At 36.8% G+C, this 16,802-nt stretch overlaps 1 pseudogene; it reads right to left on the reverse strand.

Annotated features, from left to right (window-relative positions):
* Window positions 1-15,007: 15,007 nt before the first annotated feature.
* Window positions 15,008-15,129, reverse strand: LOC131921345 (U2 spliceosomal RNA; annotated as a pseudogene).
* Between the last annotated feature and the right edge of the window lie 1,673 nt (window positions 15,130-16,802).

The following is a 16,802-nucleotide window of genomic DNA, read 5'->3' on the forward strand; positions in this document are numbered from 1 at the left end:
TGACTTCCTCTGGGCTCTGCATGTACCAATGGGCATGCCCTGCCACACATAGTCATGTGTGATAAATAGCACACAGACACCAAGCTTGCAAAATATGTACTTTCATTTGCATGTACAAATTTTATTTCAAATGAACATAGTAGGAGCCATGAAGACAAATTTAGTGTAAAAGTTTAGAAGTGGAAAAGAATTTGAGTTTAGATTTGTATGTCCTAAGCATATATTTGACTTTATCTTTCATGGCCTTTTATATCCTTTGTAGAAGACTTCAATTTATATTGGCTTGTTTATATATTTTAATTGAAAAAAGTTATACAGTAATATTCTGATCGTACATTCCCCTCTCACAATTCTTTTCCTAACTCCCACATCTTTTACAAGACTGAAAATGTATCAAAAAAAAGCCAAATTTGTGATTACCTACATACCAGTGTCATTTGTATTGAGAAAAATACAAAATGAACCATCCAAAGTCCATTGGTTTTAATGAGTTTGGTTTGTAGGCAAATTATAATAAATTCTTGCACATCTCTGGAAATCAACTGTATGAAAATTTAAGGATCAGCTTCTAGATACAGTCTGTAAATAAATTGCTGTTCACAAAAAAAATTTTTTTTCCTTTGTCATGCTTGAACCTAGAATCTCCACATACCAAGCATGTGCTCTACTATTATTGTATACTACTATATTTCTTACCAAATTAATTTTTTTAAAGTCAAAAAGGGAGGGTTAGTAGAGGATAGATAGTTGAGTGATTAAGAACACATTCAGTTATTGCAGGGACTCTGAATTCATGTCCTTGCACCTACTTGAAAATGCTAGTTCATAACCACCTTGGCTCCAGCTCCAGGAGATCTCATTCTTACCTCTGTTCTCAGAGGGCAGCTGAACTCACATCTATACATTTTCACATAGATACATAGGAACATACATGAAGGTTTGAGTCAAAACCAAAAGCAGTATACTTAAATATGATCTAAAAATAATATATTCATAATAATGCCCTACACAAATGAACATTAAGATGTGGCTCAAGACAAAGAAAAAAAAAAGAGATGGAACACATGACACAGAGCTGAAAAGACCAGGGAGTTTGCCAACTGCAAAGAGTTTGTGTGCAGAAAATATCATGTGAAAAACCTGACATATTTACAGAACTTAGCACAATAGAAGACAAATTAGCTCCTAGTTACAACACAAGGTATCTAAAGACAAAGAAAATAAAGGTTGAATCCACCTGTAACCGCTGAACTGGGATGTGAAGACCAGAAGACAGTAAGTTCAAAGCAACCTGGAATACACAAGGAAACATTATCTCCAAACAAAAATGGAACAAACAATAAAAACAGAACAAGAGTGTTTGCAAGAATGACCTACAAAACAAGGAACAAAACACAGGTCTCTATGAATGTACTACCAGGAATCCACCAATCAATTTCTTGAGAGCAAATATAAAAACAATAGGGATATTGTATATAAACACACAGAAGTGTCCACAAATATATTCAAATATGTTAGAAGAAATTACAATTAGTCTTTAAGAAACATTAAGTACTAGTTATTGACAAATTGCTTCTAAAAGAATTTATTTAATAATAAGTAAACTCAAAAGAAGATGTGATGTGGGATGTCTTTCTGTATGTTGTGAATATATGTTGCTATGACTGGTTAATAAAGAAGCTGCTCTGGCCTATGGTGAGTCAGGTTATAGCCAGGCAAGAAATCCATGGGAAAGACAGGAAGAGGAAGGCAGAGTCAGGAGTCATCAGCTAGACACATAGAAAGCAAGATGACAAGGCAGAACTGAGAAAAGGTACCAAGCCACGTGGCTAAACATAAATAAGAATTATGGGTTAATTCCAGTGTAAGAGTTATTCACTAACAAGCCTGAGCTAATGGCTGAGCAGTTATAATTAATATAAGCTTCTGGGTGGTTATTTTATAAGTAGGCACAGGACTGTGGGGGCTTGGAGGAACTGGAAAAACTTCCCAACCACAAAGATGTGTCATGTAAAACCACTACTTGGTTGAGATTTCAACAAAGCACTGTGACAGTATTCATTTCTGAATGAAATGAATTGATAAATCTAAATATAGTGGCCTACCTGTACTTTCAGCTCTAAGGAGGATAAGGCATGAGAATTCAAAGCTCCAACTCAGCACTGTTTCTAAAATAAAATACAAGGAAGAAAAGAAAATAAGGTATAAAGTATAAAAATGACTAGAGTACAAAACAGAAAAGTTAAAAATCCCTCTGTATATTAAGGAGGCAGGATGAAGAAGGATAAATAATGTGAAGTTTGTGGATGTTGTTCTGAGGAACAGAATATTGTGAATATTTAGACTCCACTAAAGTGTAAATTATATATTGAATTTTATCTTAGCATGTAAAATTTGAAACTCTTTTAGAATATGATCATTTGTGATAATCTGTGGGAAAACAAGTGAACAGGACTCTTCCCGTATGTTTTATGGCGAGATAAAATCCACATGAGCCAAATTCATTCACAGTCATCCTTAAATGTTTACTATCACCTGCAAGCCAGCCACTTCAGTGTAATCGGAGATACAAGAGACTGTTCATGCCATGTTACTATCAGAGGAATAAATGCATAAATCTACTCCCATATAAAGTAGCATAATAGTATGACATAATCAGGCACATACTATAAAGAAAGTAAGGTAAGTTTTAGTGCTATTTGTACTTGAATATATGTGTACTATAAACAGGGTATTTAGGAATGTTCTCTTGTTGGATAGACACTTGTGCAGATACCAGGATAAAGTGATGAAATGAATAGGATTCTGTGAAATAGCACTCCTGTCAGCCAAATTAGAGTTGAGCAAGTACAGAGAAGGAAGTGTCCTTAAATATCTCAGAGGAAGCATGGAGCTAGTGTGGTGTGGGTCCGTGGGAGAATATGTGTGGGAAAGCTGGGACTCAGGGCTGCCCTAGGCACACAAAATGGGTGGTCTGAATGGGATTCTGCTTACGAAGGCACTTTGGTAACTTCTTAGCACCCGAGTCATGTATGGAAGAGTGTGTTTGCACCAATATTGTACCATGAGAATGTAGCAGTCCTGTCTATGTGGTGCACAGTCTGAGAAATGCTTTTCCTGAAATAGAAGGTGTTCACGTGAAAACACACTTTCCCTCCTTCAACTCTCTAGCAAAGCATGTTTTCTTTGCTAAAATGTTATCATATCTGTGATAGATTTTCATACTCAGTCTCTGTAGAAAATCATACATTTCTGAAAATATTTTTTTTGGTTTTGATTGTCTCCTTGATTTGTTCAATGACTAATTTACTTTGGTTTTAGGTAATAATCACTAACGGGAAATGTTGATGAACAGGATGCCTAGCTGCCTTGGCAAATCAACCCACACATACAGAGAAGAAACACGTGGTTATAAGATAAGTTGCTTTTAGAAAATCCTAGGGAGAAATTTAAAAGGATAATCCCAAAACCAGGATTTAAGGAAATCTCCCTGAGGATATGAGTGGAAATGTGTCAGAACTGTAACTAATTATTAACAATAAATATAGTTCATGTAGGCAACTAGAAAGCAGAATCTATACACTAAACTTTGAAGTCAGACCAGCTCAACATAGAGAGCTGTGGGTGTGTAGCAATGCACTCAAAGCTGCATATTACTAGAAATATATTGCTAGAAACAGGCTGAGAGAGCTGAAAATACCTGCTTGGTGGAACCACGGAAATGACTAGATTTTACTACCTCTCCAACTTTACTACAAACTATGAGTAATTTCTTTGTATATTTATTTTAATTTTTAAAGCATACTCTCCATTTTTTCAAGAAAAATCTACACCAATGAAAATGGATATTTATGACTGAATTTTCTAACAGTTTCTATTACAAAAAGTGGTTATTATTATTTCCTCTTCTGATTTGTTCTTTGTAACATCATTTCACGTAGGGAGAGTCACTGGGGGAAAGACCACATGAAAATAATCAGACTAATATATAATACTAAGTGTCAAATAAGGAATTATAGATTGTATTTAATCTCACTTTCTTAAAACAAAAGATTCTTAAAATGTCAATGTGTAATTGTGCTTATACTGGTTACTAAGTTATATAAGAAAGGAAAAGAAAATATACTTTTATAGTTATAAATGAAAAGTATTATTTGCATAGTGTGCTGAACAATGGCCATGTGTGTATAATACATATACATGCATATATAATACATATAGATGCATCTGGGTATGTGCTGGGAATATGAAAATGTAAGGTGGATGTATTTTACTTGATTTAAATGGTCATGCATAATGATGTACTCTAATAAGCAGAACCCACTAGACAGGGCAGAGCAAGTCTGGGTAGAAGTAATTGAAATGAGTCTCATTTACCTTTCACGCTTTCAGAGACACTGGAGACATCCCCCCTCTATGGGCTGTGACTCTGGGATCATGGTAGAGGGTCTAATGGGTTTCACTTCACCTGGCTCCCTGCAGGAGCACTGCCAAGGACTCTGTCTTGCCCCAAAGCCATATGTTCCGGTATGTCTCTATTGCTGTTGAAGCCAAACTCTGACGTGCTTCATAAATTTTTGGATGAACTTGCAGAATGTGAATTCAAAAATTAATGAGCATGGATTAACACTCTCCCTGGGCAGTCTTTGTTTATGTGCTTAACACATTAGACCTGTGACCCATTCAGATCATTTTCATTGCATTATTACGAGCCTCTGATCCAGTCAGGTGCAGTGCAATTGGATAACACACCATAATAAATAACACCATTGTCCTAGAAGCATCATTTCACCCATTTAAATATGTGAAACTCTGGGGCTAAAGATAAAGAAAAAATGTTTTAGGAAAAGATAAGTCCATGCAAATTTAATTTTGATATCAGATTTTGAAACTATATTGTATATGATTATAAAATATAGGAACTATCATTGTTACTTTAAAATGATAATGCAAGAAAAGAAAATTATGAAGACTAGGTAAAATATGGTATTATGGGATGACTTATTTTTCACTTGTGTCTAGGGACTTGGTTGGATGAGGGAGAATATTCATCATATGTATATCATGTGTCAATAAACATGAACACTTCCAGTGGAGGTTTAAAGGACACAAAACTAAAGAATTTCAATGAAATCTTAGCAGAGCCAAAAAAAAAAAAAAATGCCTCTACAACTGACTGCACTCAAATCTTGCAAAAGGAGCAAAAGTAAGAATATATGAGAAATTTATAGAGATCCACAATTTCACAAGCAAATTACTATGATATGAAGTTCATCTGAATCTTGACAGTGACATTTTTGAGCCATTTTGGGATTTGTTGATACTTGTACTTGTGACGATAGCTAAAAAAAAAAAAAAAAAAAAATTAAAATACCTTGAACACTCAGAGTAATGAGCAGTAAAAGCATACCCATAAAATGACATTACATAAGACATGATTTGTGAGTTCACATTGTTAGCCTTAGTTTGTTCAACATTTTCTATCAAATCATAGACAGCACAGCTGTGATAAAATATCATGGTCAAAAAGAATTTTTAAAACAAAAACTTAATTTTCCCTGTAGATTCCAGAAGGACTCTCCATAACTGTGGTAGAGTATTTCAGAAGGTTCTGACAGAGCAGAGAAAGTGAGTGAACTCTTTCGGATGAGAGGATAAACTCCAAATCCCACCCCCAACGACAACTTCTCACAAAGCTCCGCATCCTCAGAATTCCATAATTTCCCCAGAGTGTCACCAACATGTAGACCAAGTCTTCAAATTCATGAATCCATGAAAAAAGTTTTCATTCAAATGAATCTCCAGCAGGAAAGAAAAAATGCACTGAATCATTGTAAATATTGCCCAAGTTTTAGGAATTTTTTTTAAATGGAACTATTTTGTAGTAATGTTATAACAAAAATATCTGAATAATTACCTATGTTGTCTTAGTTAAATCAGATGAAAAAATAGTGGCAATAATCACTTCTTATAGTGCTCCTAAGACAAAAGGTGGAAAAAGAGAGTGCTGTCAAAACATGTATCTAATATCACAACCACAATCACACAACTTTCTGGTCAATCACTGTCCATGTTGCCATGGTAGCTCTTAGTATCCAAATGTCTGGTTCCTTTTAGAATATAATTGTCTTTGCTTTCTATGCTTGTGTTTGTTGTATGTTCTCCTCATGATGGGTCTTCTTGTTGGGTTTGATGCCTGAGGTGCATGACCTTTTAATTTGTCAGATTTTTACTGTTGCTTATTTCCAGTTGCTATGTATTTCTGGCAATACAACTGACATTTAGACCACAGGCTTATGTATTACACTATTTATTTTCCTCTTTACTTTTATGACACATTGAGGCCACCTGTTTCAAGATGCATTAGAGAAATCAAATTTTTGCTTTAATTTTATTAAAAGTAATCAGCTTTACTTGATTGCTGAATATCAATACATAAGAAAATTCTTTGAACCAGATATATAAAACAACTGCTTTCTAAGTTTTGGGTAGAAGATAGAAATCAACATAACTGATTTTTAAAAAATCTGTAGGTAATTGCAGCTTTTGTTTTTCTGTTGTTTTATAACAACTTTTCAGAAAGTCAATGGAATTGACAAGTATTTGTTTTAAAAGTGTATTTATTCTTTTGAGAATTTCATACAACATATTTTGTTTATATTCTTTCCCCAGCTACAGTTTCTTCCAGATCTTTTTTCACCTTCTTACCAACTTTGTCTGTCTCTCTATTTCTCTATAAAATCACAAAAAAAAAAAAAATACACATAGAGTTCAATTTGTGTTTGCTAATTATTCCCGAGCCTGAGGTCTTCTCTGAAGAGCTTTGATGTACTCAGTGCCAATCTACTGGAAAAAAACAAACAAACAAACAAAAAACAAAACTGATTTCTCCTTTTGGAGCAGCATTAAATACAAATAGTTTTTTTTTTTTTTTTTTTTTTTGGTTAAGGATTAGACTTGTTCCCACTTCCTCTTCTACATCTTGGGATTTTGTCTGGCTTGAGTTTGTTGAGGTCTTGTACCTGCTTTCAGAGTTTCTGTTAGTTCATTCATGCATCAGAACTGTTGTTGTTATATCTGGTAAATGATATTTCCATGAAATTCTGGTTCCTACCATTTTTAATCTCCTCTTCTGTATAGATCACTGAGCACCGAAGGGAAATGTTTGGTGAGACGCTCCATTTAGGACTGAGTGTCCAAAGTCTCTCACTTTCTCCACATTGTCAAGTTGAGGGTCTCTATGCTACCGCTTCCAGCATGACAAGGTCTTAGTTAAACATTGATCCATGAGTATAGTAATATTCTATAATAGTAATAATGACTGGAGTCATTTTATTGCTATGTTCCCTTAGCAGAATAATAGTAGCAGGTTTCCCCCACCATGCCCATGATTTACCTAGTCTTGTGTTCTTGCATTCATTAACAGTGACAGGTCTATTTGATTGTATATAAGTCTAGCTCCAGCATTTATTTCTGCTGCTAAACATTAGAAATCTATCCCAATTTAACTAGAGTTTCTACACAGAATTTCAAAAGTGAAAATGCATTCATTTTAAAACTAAGAGTATTATGTTGCTATCTGCCTTTTCTACATATGGAACTTTATGTTTTCACTCAAGGAGACTGTTGGAAAGACTTCATTTCTCATAGCAGTGGAGAGCTCAACACTTTCTTGACAGTGATGGCCTGTAGCTGCTTTTATCTTCTAGACTGCTTGTAAAGTTAGGCAACGGCATTCCATAGTGTGACTGTCAATTTCTTGAAAAGTAGCAGGAATCTCTGTCTCCTAAAGTATAGTGTTTTCACAACAACCCTTATCTGAGTTTCAAATTCATAGCTTCAGATTCTGGTAGTTCTAAATTATCAATTGGAAAATTTCAGACAGAAACAGTTCCTATTTATAATTGGGCACTGTTCAGAAGAGCAGGATGGAATGATATGACTCCTCTCCTCATCACAACCAGGAAATCAGTTATCTTTTCCCACACTGTTGTCATGGACTGCATGGCAACCAGTGCTGCTTGACAAAGTTCCAGCATTTCAACTGTGTGTATCACAGTTCTCCAGGACCCTTTTACTTTCATTTTTAATGATTCTCACTATGTGTGATGGGAGTTCCCTTATGCCTTTTCCTTTGGGAAATTTTGTGCAGGCTGATAATCCCACTGGTCAAGAATGAGACTACTGCCGCAAGTTAAATTAGAAGCAAGCTTTAATTAAATACTGGCCAAGTGGATAAGCTCTGATCAGGTCGATACCCAGGTTCTTAGGAAATGGCCCAGAATCAAGTTTTGCAAGGGCTTAAGGAGGAAAACCCATGATTCATTCCATTTCCCATTATGTCTATTCACGGCAAGCATATATCCTGATGTATTTCCTGCCCATGTACCTCCTGCCCACATATGATCATGTATATCCAGTGCAGATGGGTCAGACAAACTTGTTTGGGGCAGTGAAAACATGGCTTTTTATCTCTCGTAAACAATAGCCTCCAGCCTTTCAGGAACTATCTATCCTTGCATAAGAGGCTTGCAGATCAGAGACATCTTTGCTTCATGGATCTCTTAGGCACAGCAATTAAAACTTAAAATGTAACTTTGGCTCTCACTGGCTTTGAAGGATGAGAATGTATATGATGACAGTCTTATAAAATAAAAGAATTCTTTGGAAAAAATCCCCAAAACCATGGAATCATATAGCATGATCACTCTACTTCTTATACCCACACAAGTTGACACCAAGCTGCTAGAAATTTTAGATAAGTAACACATGCTTGATAAATAAGGTATATCTGATAATCAAGATTGATAAATTGCTAAGGTCTACTCAGGTTCATAGTAATATTTGTCTAGCTTCATCTTTGCTCTCTTTAAGCTTTAGCTATTTGGATAAACTAAGCCATACAAAAAAACTGCAATATTCTATAATGGAGTTTCGGATCCTTCAAGGACATCCTTTCCCAAGGCCAGACATTTAGCCAAAAGTCCCCATTTCCTCAGGGGCTTAAAGAAAGCCTACTTTCTAAAAAGGGAGACTTTCCTATCTCTGGCAAGAACTGTGGGCCTTTCATTAACATATGACTGGCCTATTAACTTATCAAGGACAATGTCAGCTTCCTCCATCCCTGATCACAAGCCACACCACAGCTCATGTTCCCTTTCTCCTGTGTAATAATGTTATGCCCAGATTGGGACCCCAAAGACATCACCACAGACCTTAGGTACAGAATGCAATAGCATGGTTTATTTCTGTTTGTTTACAAGCCGCAGGCAGGGAAGCTCGCTCCAAAGCACTCACTCGTAGTAACTGTGAGGCCAGGAGGAACTTGCTTCTTCTTTGTGTGGCTAGCTTTTTTAAAGGCAAAATCCAAAAGCCCTTCAGGGGGTTTGGGGGAGTTTTGCACGGGTGCAACTCGGATTGGTTTATTTTTATCTCTGTTCTCTTTTAATTGGGTGAGGGTATGTAACCTTTGAATTTACTGGTTGGTGGTTACAATTTATCACTTTGGGGGCAGTCCAGCATAAGTCCCAGGCTTTGTCCTTGAGCCACCATGGGGGCTGGCTGGCCAAGCACGTACTGCACATAACTCTAAGTTGGTGAGGGGCCCCAGAGAGTAAACATCTAGCTGAACTTTGAGCAGTCAGAGTACGTGCAGAAAGGGAGCTACGGCAAGGACTATGTCTTTTGTTCATGGCCCTCCCAGAAACTGCTTGCTCAAGTCTCAGGAAACTGAAATTGAGGCCTGATCTCTGAGAGAAGACTGAGAAGCCTGTTATGGCATCTGCTTGGTCCTTTCAATCCTCTGTACAGAGTATAAATGTGTATTCTTTTCTTCAATAAACAGCAGTCAGCCCCATTCACCCTCAGATTTTGTCAGTCTACTCCTTTCCCTCCCCAACCCCACACCTTCTCTTTGGGACCTGAACCCCACTAGTGCTGGACTCTGGCTTGTTGGCACCTGAACAGGGACTTGAGGAGGTAAGCCCCTTATTTGTGGTGTGGATCAGACTTAACAATGGGTACTGTAGACCCCTTAGCAAGAAAGGCTAAGAGTAGGGTGAAAATTAAGAACATACATGTAGCTGGAGAATTTCTCTCCAGCTCCTGCCACCAAGTACCGCCAGTTCCAGAGCCCACTTATAAAATAAACACACAGACGCTTACATTATTTAAACTGCTTGGCCATTAGCTCAGGCCTATCATTGTCTAGCTCTCACTCTTATATTTATCCCATTTCTGTTAATCTTTACTTTGCCACGTGGCTCATGGCTTACCGGTACTTTACATCTTCCTTGTCCTGGCAGCAGTTCCAGGAAGTCTCTCCCTTCCCTTCCTGTTCCCTCAATTCTCCTCTCTGTTAGTCCCACCTATTCTTCCTGCCTGGCCACTGGCCAATCAGTGATTTATTTATTGACCAATCAGCAACACATTTGACATACAGACCATCCCACAGCACTACATGTAAGACAAATTGCTAAATGGTCTTTTTAATAAAAAAAACCTGGAGCCAGATATTGGGATGAAAACCAAGAGATTAGAAGAACAGAGCAAGCCATAGCCACAAGTTCTTACCCTAGGAAATCCTCAGCCCGAGAGGAACCTACTTCCTGTATACCCACACCTATATCCTTTCTGTGCTCTGCCATCTCACTTCCTCTCTCTGCCCAGTTACATCATTTCCTTTTTCTGCCTAGCTCTATCATTTTCTGTCTGTCTGTACAGACCTCCAGACCTCTATGGTTAACTAATACTGTGATTTAAGGCAAGTACCACCATGTCTGACTCTGTTCCCAGTGTGGCCTTGAACTCAGAGATCTAGAAGAATCCCTGCCTCCCGAATGCTAGGATTAAAGGCGTGTGCTACCACTGCCTGACTTCTACTTTAATATAGTGGCTGGCCTTTTCCTCTGATCTTCAAGTAAGCTTTATTTATTAGAGCACAAATAAAATATCAAAACACATACATTTAAGAAGTCATGGGCCATAAAGAGTCTAATGAAAGAAGACTCTTTATTGATATTATGCAGCATACTCTTATGAAAAAAATGAATTAAAGTTGTTTATTATAATTTGCACAACATTGTAGGCCTCGGTTCCTGAAACAGGAAACTCTATTCTTGGAGACATGGGATAAGGTGAGTAGAAACATTCAATGCTGGTAGATGTCTAAAGGGCCCAAGGACATGCTAGTGGAAACTTTTTCTCTCTGATATGTGCTATGACAGGCCCTTCACACTAAATTGGAAATTCCACCCAATGATTCCCCCACGTCTACATTCGTCTCCACCACCACAAAAAGGAATGCCAATTTTAAAATGTCACAGGCCAAAGCAAAATATCTTTCATTGATCTCCACAGTTTAAAACACTAGTGATTAAAAAAAAATGATTTAAGGTATATGAAAAGAATGATTTGTAAGTTGCTCGTTGTGAAATGGAGGTGGCTTCATAGGTCCCAAATATTCTCCTGCCCAGGGCAAATACTGCATTCTCTATTTGTTACCAACATGGCAGCCCCTCTTGATTATCAGGCCAAGTAAAGTACTTTCCCTGATACTGACTAAATAAGGCATTGATATATGAACATTACAGAATATCACAGGGAGTCATTTTATTGATACATTGTTTTTTAGACCAGTTGCATTTAGTTAACTCTATGTCTCTGGGCTTTCTAGTCTCTCTTTCTCGGTCACTAAAGCAGCATTTATTATGGGTTCTGTCTTGTGGAGAGGGCTTTAAGTCCAATCAGACACTGTTTGGCTACTTCCACAAATTCCGTGCCACCATTGCCCTCGCATATATTGCAGACAGGACAGATTTATCACCCTACACAAAACTCAAGTTCATGTGGATCAAAGACCTCAACATAAAAACACTTAACCTGACTGAAGAGAAAGTAGGGAATAGCCTTGAACACATAGGCCCAGGAGAAGACTCTCTGGAAAGCACTATTAGTACAGGCACTAAGATTAACAATAAATGAAACCTCATGAAACTGAAAAGCTTACGTAAGGCAAAGGACACTATCACTCTGATAAGTTTGCAACCTACAAAATGTGGAAAAAATTTTAAAAACCTCACATCTGAAAGAGGACTGATATCCAAAATATATAATTTTACATATTTCTTTGGCTATTCAATTGCTACTGAACAACTAGGCTAGCTATAGTTCCTACATATTATAATTGTAGAAACAAGAAATATGGATATGAAGATTTCTCTGTAATATGTTAATACAGTTTCATTTGGGAATACCAAGCCTGGGATGTCATATGATCATATAGTAATCTTAACTTTGGATTCTTTACATAGATTTATGTAGATTTTAACAATATCTGGAGAAGTTTACATTTCCATGATCATATTATGAGAGTTATTTTTCTAACTCCTCAATGGTAGTTATTGTTTATTTTCATCACAATTTTCATTTTGAATATAATAGGAAGGAATCCCATTGCAGCCTTTCCTTGTGTTTCATGTGATGACTAAGGAGGTTAAACACTTGAAAATATGTATTTGATATTTATGCCTTTTTTCTTTTGAGCAGCTTCTCTTCAGTTCCTTTGTGCATTCATGGATTGGAATGTCTTTGTATGTGCTTTAGTTTTTAGTAGTTGATCTATTCTAAATGTTAATACATTGTCTGAAGTACAGCTGACAAAGGTCTTCTATCATTTTCTATTCTATTTGTTCTATTAGGCTATTACTTCACTTATTGTGCATAAGTTTTAATTTCATGCTGATTATTGCTTTTTTATGCTGTTGGAAAATGTTTCTCTGTGCCTGTTATGTTATTCTCATTCCTAAAAGGTTAAAAGTAGATCTACCAAATAACCACGCTATAGGATTCCTTGACAAATATCCAAATGATTCAGCATCCTATTCTAGATACTTGTTCAACCATATCAATTTCCACCCTATTCATAACAGCTAGTAAATAGGAGCAACCTACATATTCTTCAGCTAATTATTGGATAATGGTAATGTGGCATATTTTCACAATGGAATACTATTCATGTGTAAAAAAAATGAAATCATGCAATTTGCAGGTAAATTGATAGAACTAGAAATTATTATGAATGAATGAGTTAGCCCAGACCCAGAAGAACAAATACCACATGGTCTCCTTTATTTGTGGAACCTAGTTGCAAATCTGTAGGTGAGGACACATAATTTGGAGCAACTTCTGTATCCAGTAAAGAGGGACCATATTTGTTTAGATTATTATTAATTTCATAGTGTTTATGGTGATTTACATATGTGTGTTTATTTCATATGTGTATATGTAAATACATAAATAAATAATGTGGTAACAGACATGAAATCTAGTCAGTGAATAACATTCACATATAATGGGAAACCTTACTTATTTAATTTGAAGTATTAAATAATTTTAAAAAGCTACACATTTAAAAAGAGGACATAAAATAAAATCTGGTAAATCCCATCTAAAATCTAGTACATACTCCTCTGTTTTTATTAGGAAATCCATACCAACAGAAACTGTTGCTTGGTATATGGTGACAGAATCAACATCATTTTCCTTCTAACAAAGTCCTAGGAGTAGTGATTTTCATTCAGATAAACCATTGCAATTATGCATATCAGCTGGTCCCTTATGCTCAGTAAGACTATCTGTACCTTGCCTCTAAATGCAATTTACATAGGATTTCAGAGTCCTTGCTCTTTCTATAGAACTGATTTTTCTGTGGATTTACTTAGAAAATCTTGTTGAACAATCTTTTTGTCTCACCATTACTGGGGGAAGCAGAACAATGAGATAGATTATGTCACCAGTGCTTTCAAATGTGGAATCTTTAAGCACATGAATGCTCTTCAGTGTGTTGAAGAACAAGGACATGTGGTCTTTTCAGTACTTGATATTGAAAGATTGAAAATTAGTTATCAAAATGTCAATCTGTTTCCTTAATTCTTTAAATGAAATTCAAGTCTAACATGAAATTTTAGACCTTCCTGGCAAGTATTTCTCACCTATTGAATAAAGCTGAGTCACTCACCAAGACCATCAGCCTGTGTCAGACCCAACATGCTTGACATTCATTTTAGTACTCTGCTTCAGCGTTTTTATTTTCAGTGTCTTTGGATGCTGGGACTCATCAACAGTATCTGAGTCATCACAATGTGCTTTGCTGCATTATTTCTTATTTTCCTCCACTGTGAAAGTCTTTATTTTGTAAACTAGAAACATAAAATATGCTGATAATAATGTATAAAAGACCGTGTATCCAACATAGATTAAGAAATGCAGGGAATTCCTTCACAATATTTCACAACCCTTCTCCTGAAAACTTGCTTCCCTGTAAGTCAGGAGCCATAAAAGTACCATTCTAGCCATACCGATCATATGAAAAAGATTTCAATCCAATCAGCAAACATCATCTCCAACATGTTGGGTTTGACATAGACACATGTGAAACAAGGCAAAGGATACCATGCAGCATTGACCTTTTCCCCTTTAAACCATTCAAGTATTCACCTTATTTTGAATTACTGTTTCTCCCAGATCTCACCCACCACTAAAGTGACAAATTGACCCGGGATTTTCTTCTTAAATAAAGGCATAGCATAAATTTTAATTGTCTGTGGTATAAGAAGTAATAAGCTGGTGGCTTATATTTTTCCTTAGCTCTTCATGAATATCTTATTGCTCTTTCTCTGGAAAATCAGAGTAGAGTTGTCATGTCCCATACAGATCTAGAAAGCTCAGAAATATAGACAACACAACCCAAAATTCCTGATTCATACACAGTGTTCCTCATATTAAAGAATCTCACCAGGGCTGAAACTCCCCATCTGAACCCAGAAAGGCCACCAGGTACTTCAGGTGTAAAAAACAATCCTTGTCTCTTTTTTTGAAGTCAAGGGTTTCTTCGTTTTCTACTATTGTTTCTCTTCATTCTGTTCTGAAGGTTTGTTCCTCACACATGCTATTTTGAACCATAAGTCTAGGACTAACACAATTTCAAGAGACATTTCAGGATTGTTTCAGTGATTTGGTTAGAAATAAAAAGAACATTATTTTCTCTCCTACTTAAAAAAACAAAAACCGATATTAAACTGATAAGAACAGATACTACACTTGATCTTAGCCAAAAGGCCGAGAACAGCCTGGACATGAGTGGGGATAGTGAAGGGCGAGGGTCGAGGGAAAGAGAGCTTGGGTGAGTGGGAGATCCCAGCTGGATCAAAAACAGAGAGGGAGAACAAGGAATAGGAGACCATGGTAAATGAAGACCACATGAGAATAGGAAGAAACAAAGTGCTAGAGAGGCCCACAGAAATCCACAAAGATACCCCCACAACAGACTGCTGGCAATGGTCGAGAGACAGTCCGAACTGACCTACTTTGGTGATGGGATGGCCAAACACCCTAATTGTCGTGCTAGAAACCTCATCCAACTACTGAGGGATCTGGATGCAGAGATCCATGACTAGGCCCCAGGTGGATCTCTGGGAGTCCAATTAATGAGAATGAGGAGGGTTTATATGAGCGAGAATTGTTGAGACCAAGGTCGGATAAAGCACAGAGATAAATAGCCAAACAAACGGAAACACATGAAATATGAACCAATGGCTGAGGGGTCACCAACCGGATCAGGCCCTCTGAGTGGGTGAGACAGTTGATTGGCCTGATCTGTTTGGGAGGCATCCAGGCAGTGGGACCGGGTCCTGTGCTCATTGCATGAGTCGGCTGTTTGAAACCTGGGGCCTATGCAGGGTCGCTTGGCTCGGCCTGGGAGGAGGGGACTGGACCTACCTGGACTGAGTCTACCAAGTTGATCTCAGTCTGCGGGGAAGGCTTTGACCTGGAGGAGATGGGAATGGGGGGTGGGCTGGGGGGAAGGTGAGGGGGGCGGGAGGGGGGAGAACAAGGGAATCCGTGGCTGATTAGTAGAACTGAATTGTATTGCAAAATAAAAATTTAAAAAAAAAAAAAGAAATATAGAATAGAGGAAAAACATCCATAGACAGAGTAATGCCTGATGTGTATGTATCAATAAAAGTAATTATTTTATATTAAAAAAAAAAACCAAGAAGTGTAGCTGTATCTAGACAACATGCGACAGCCCATGACATAATTGGCATCCATTAACGTGGATTCTGGAATGCTTTCTAAGATCAAAAATGAATTCAAAGGTCTCTTCACAAGGGTTTTATGCCATTATTGGTGTGTTCTGTTCTCAAGAGTTACGGAGATGAAAATTTGCATGCATGAATCTGAGGTATCAAGTATGTCAACAATGATTCCCATAGTTACTTTGGAGGTATGCAGCACCATTATAAAGAATATACGGGAATATTGGTGTTCCAACTAGAAATAAAATGATAGCAAATATAATGTGCTGCTAAGGATCTATGAATGACACTTTGGTTCCAATTACAGGGATTTTCATACTCCAAAGGTATTCTCCAATGCTCCATTATTTTAAAGCACTTTCTAGAGTAAATGACAATGTTCAGGCTTCTCAGTTCTTCTAGAATTTAAAAACCACTAGACAGAAATCTAAGGGCACAGAGAAGCAATAGATTATGTTGAAGGTATCATGCAAAGTATTATTTTCTTGATTATGTTTAATATATTTCACTTTGTGTACAAACATGAAGTGTTGGTCAACCTATTTATTATTTCTAATACCTTGATTTATTTGTTTCACCAAGATTTTTCCACACATAAGTTTATGCTTATCAGAAATGAATATTTTATTCCTATTCAAGTCTGAATATCTTCTCATTAAAGTGCCTAATGACTCAATGAAACATCAAGTGCATAATAGATTACTG

The sequence above is a fragment of the Peromyscus eremicus genome, chromosome 10, assembly GCF_949786415.1.
Source record: "Peromyscus eremicus chromosome 10, PerEre_H2_v1, whole genome shotgun sequence".
Classification (NCBI taxonomy): Eukaryota; Metazoa; Chordata; class Mammalia; order Rodentia; family Cricetidae; genus Peromyscus; species Peromyscus eremicus.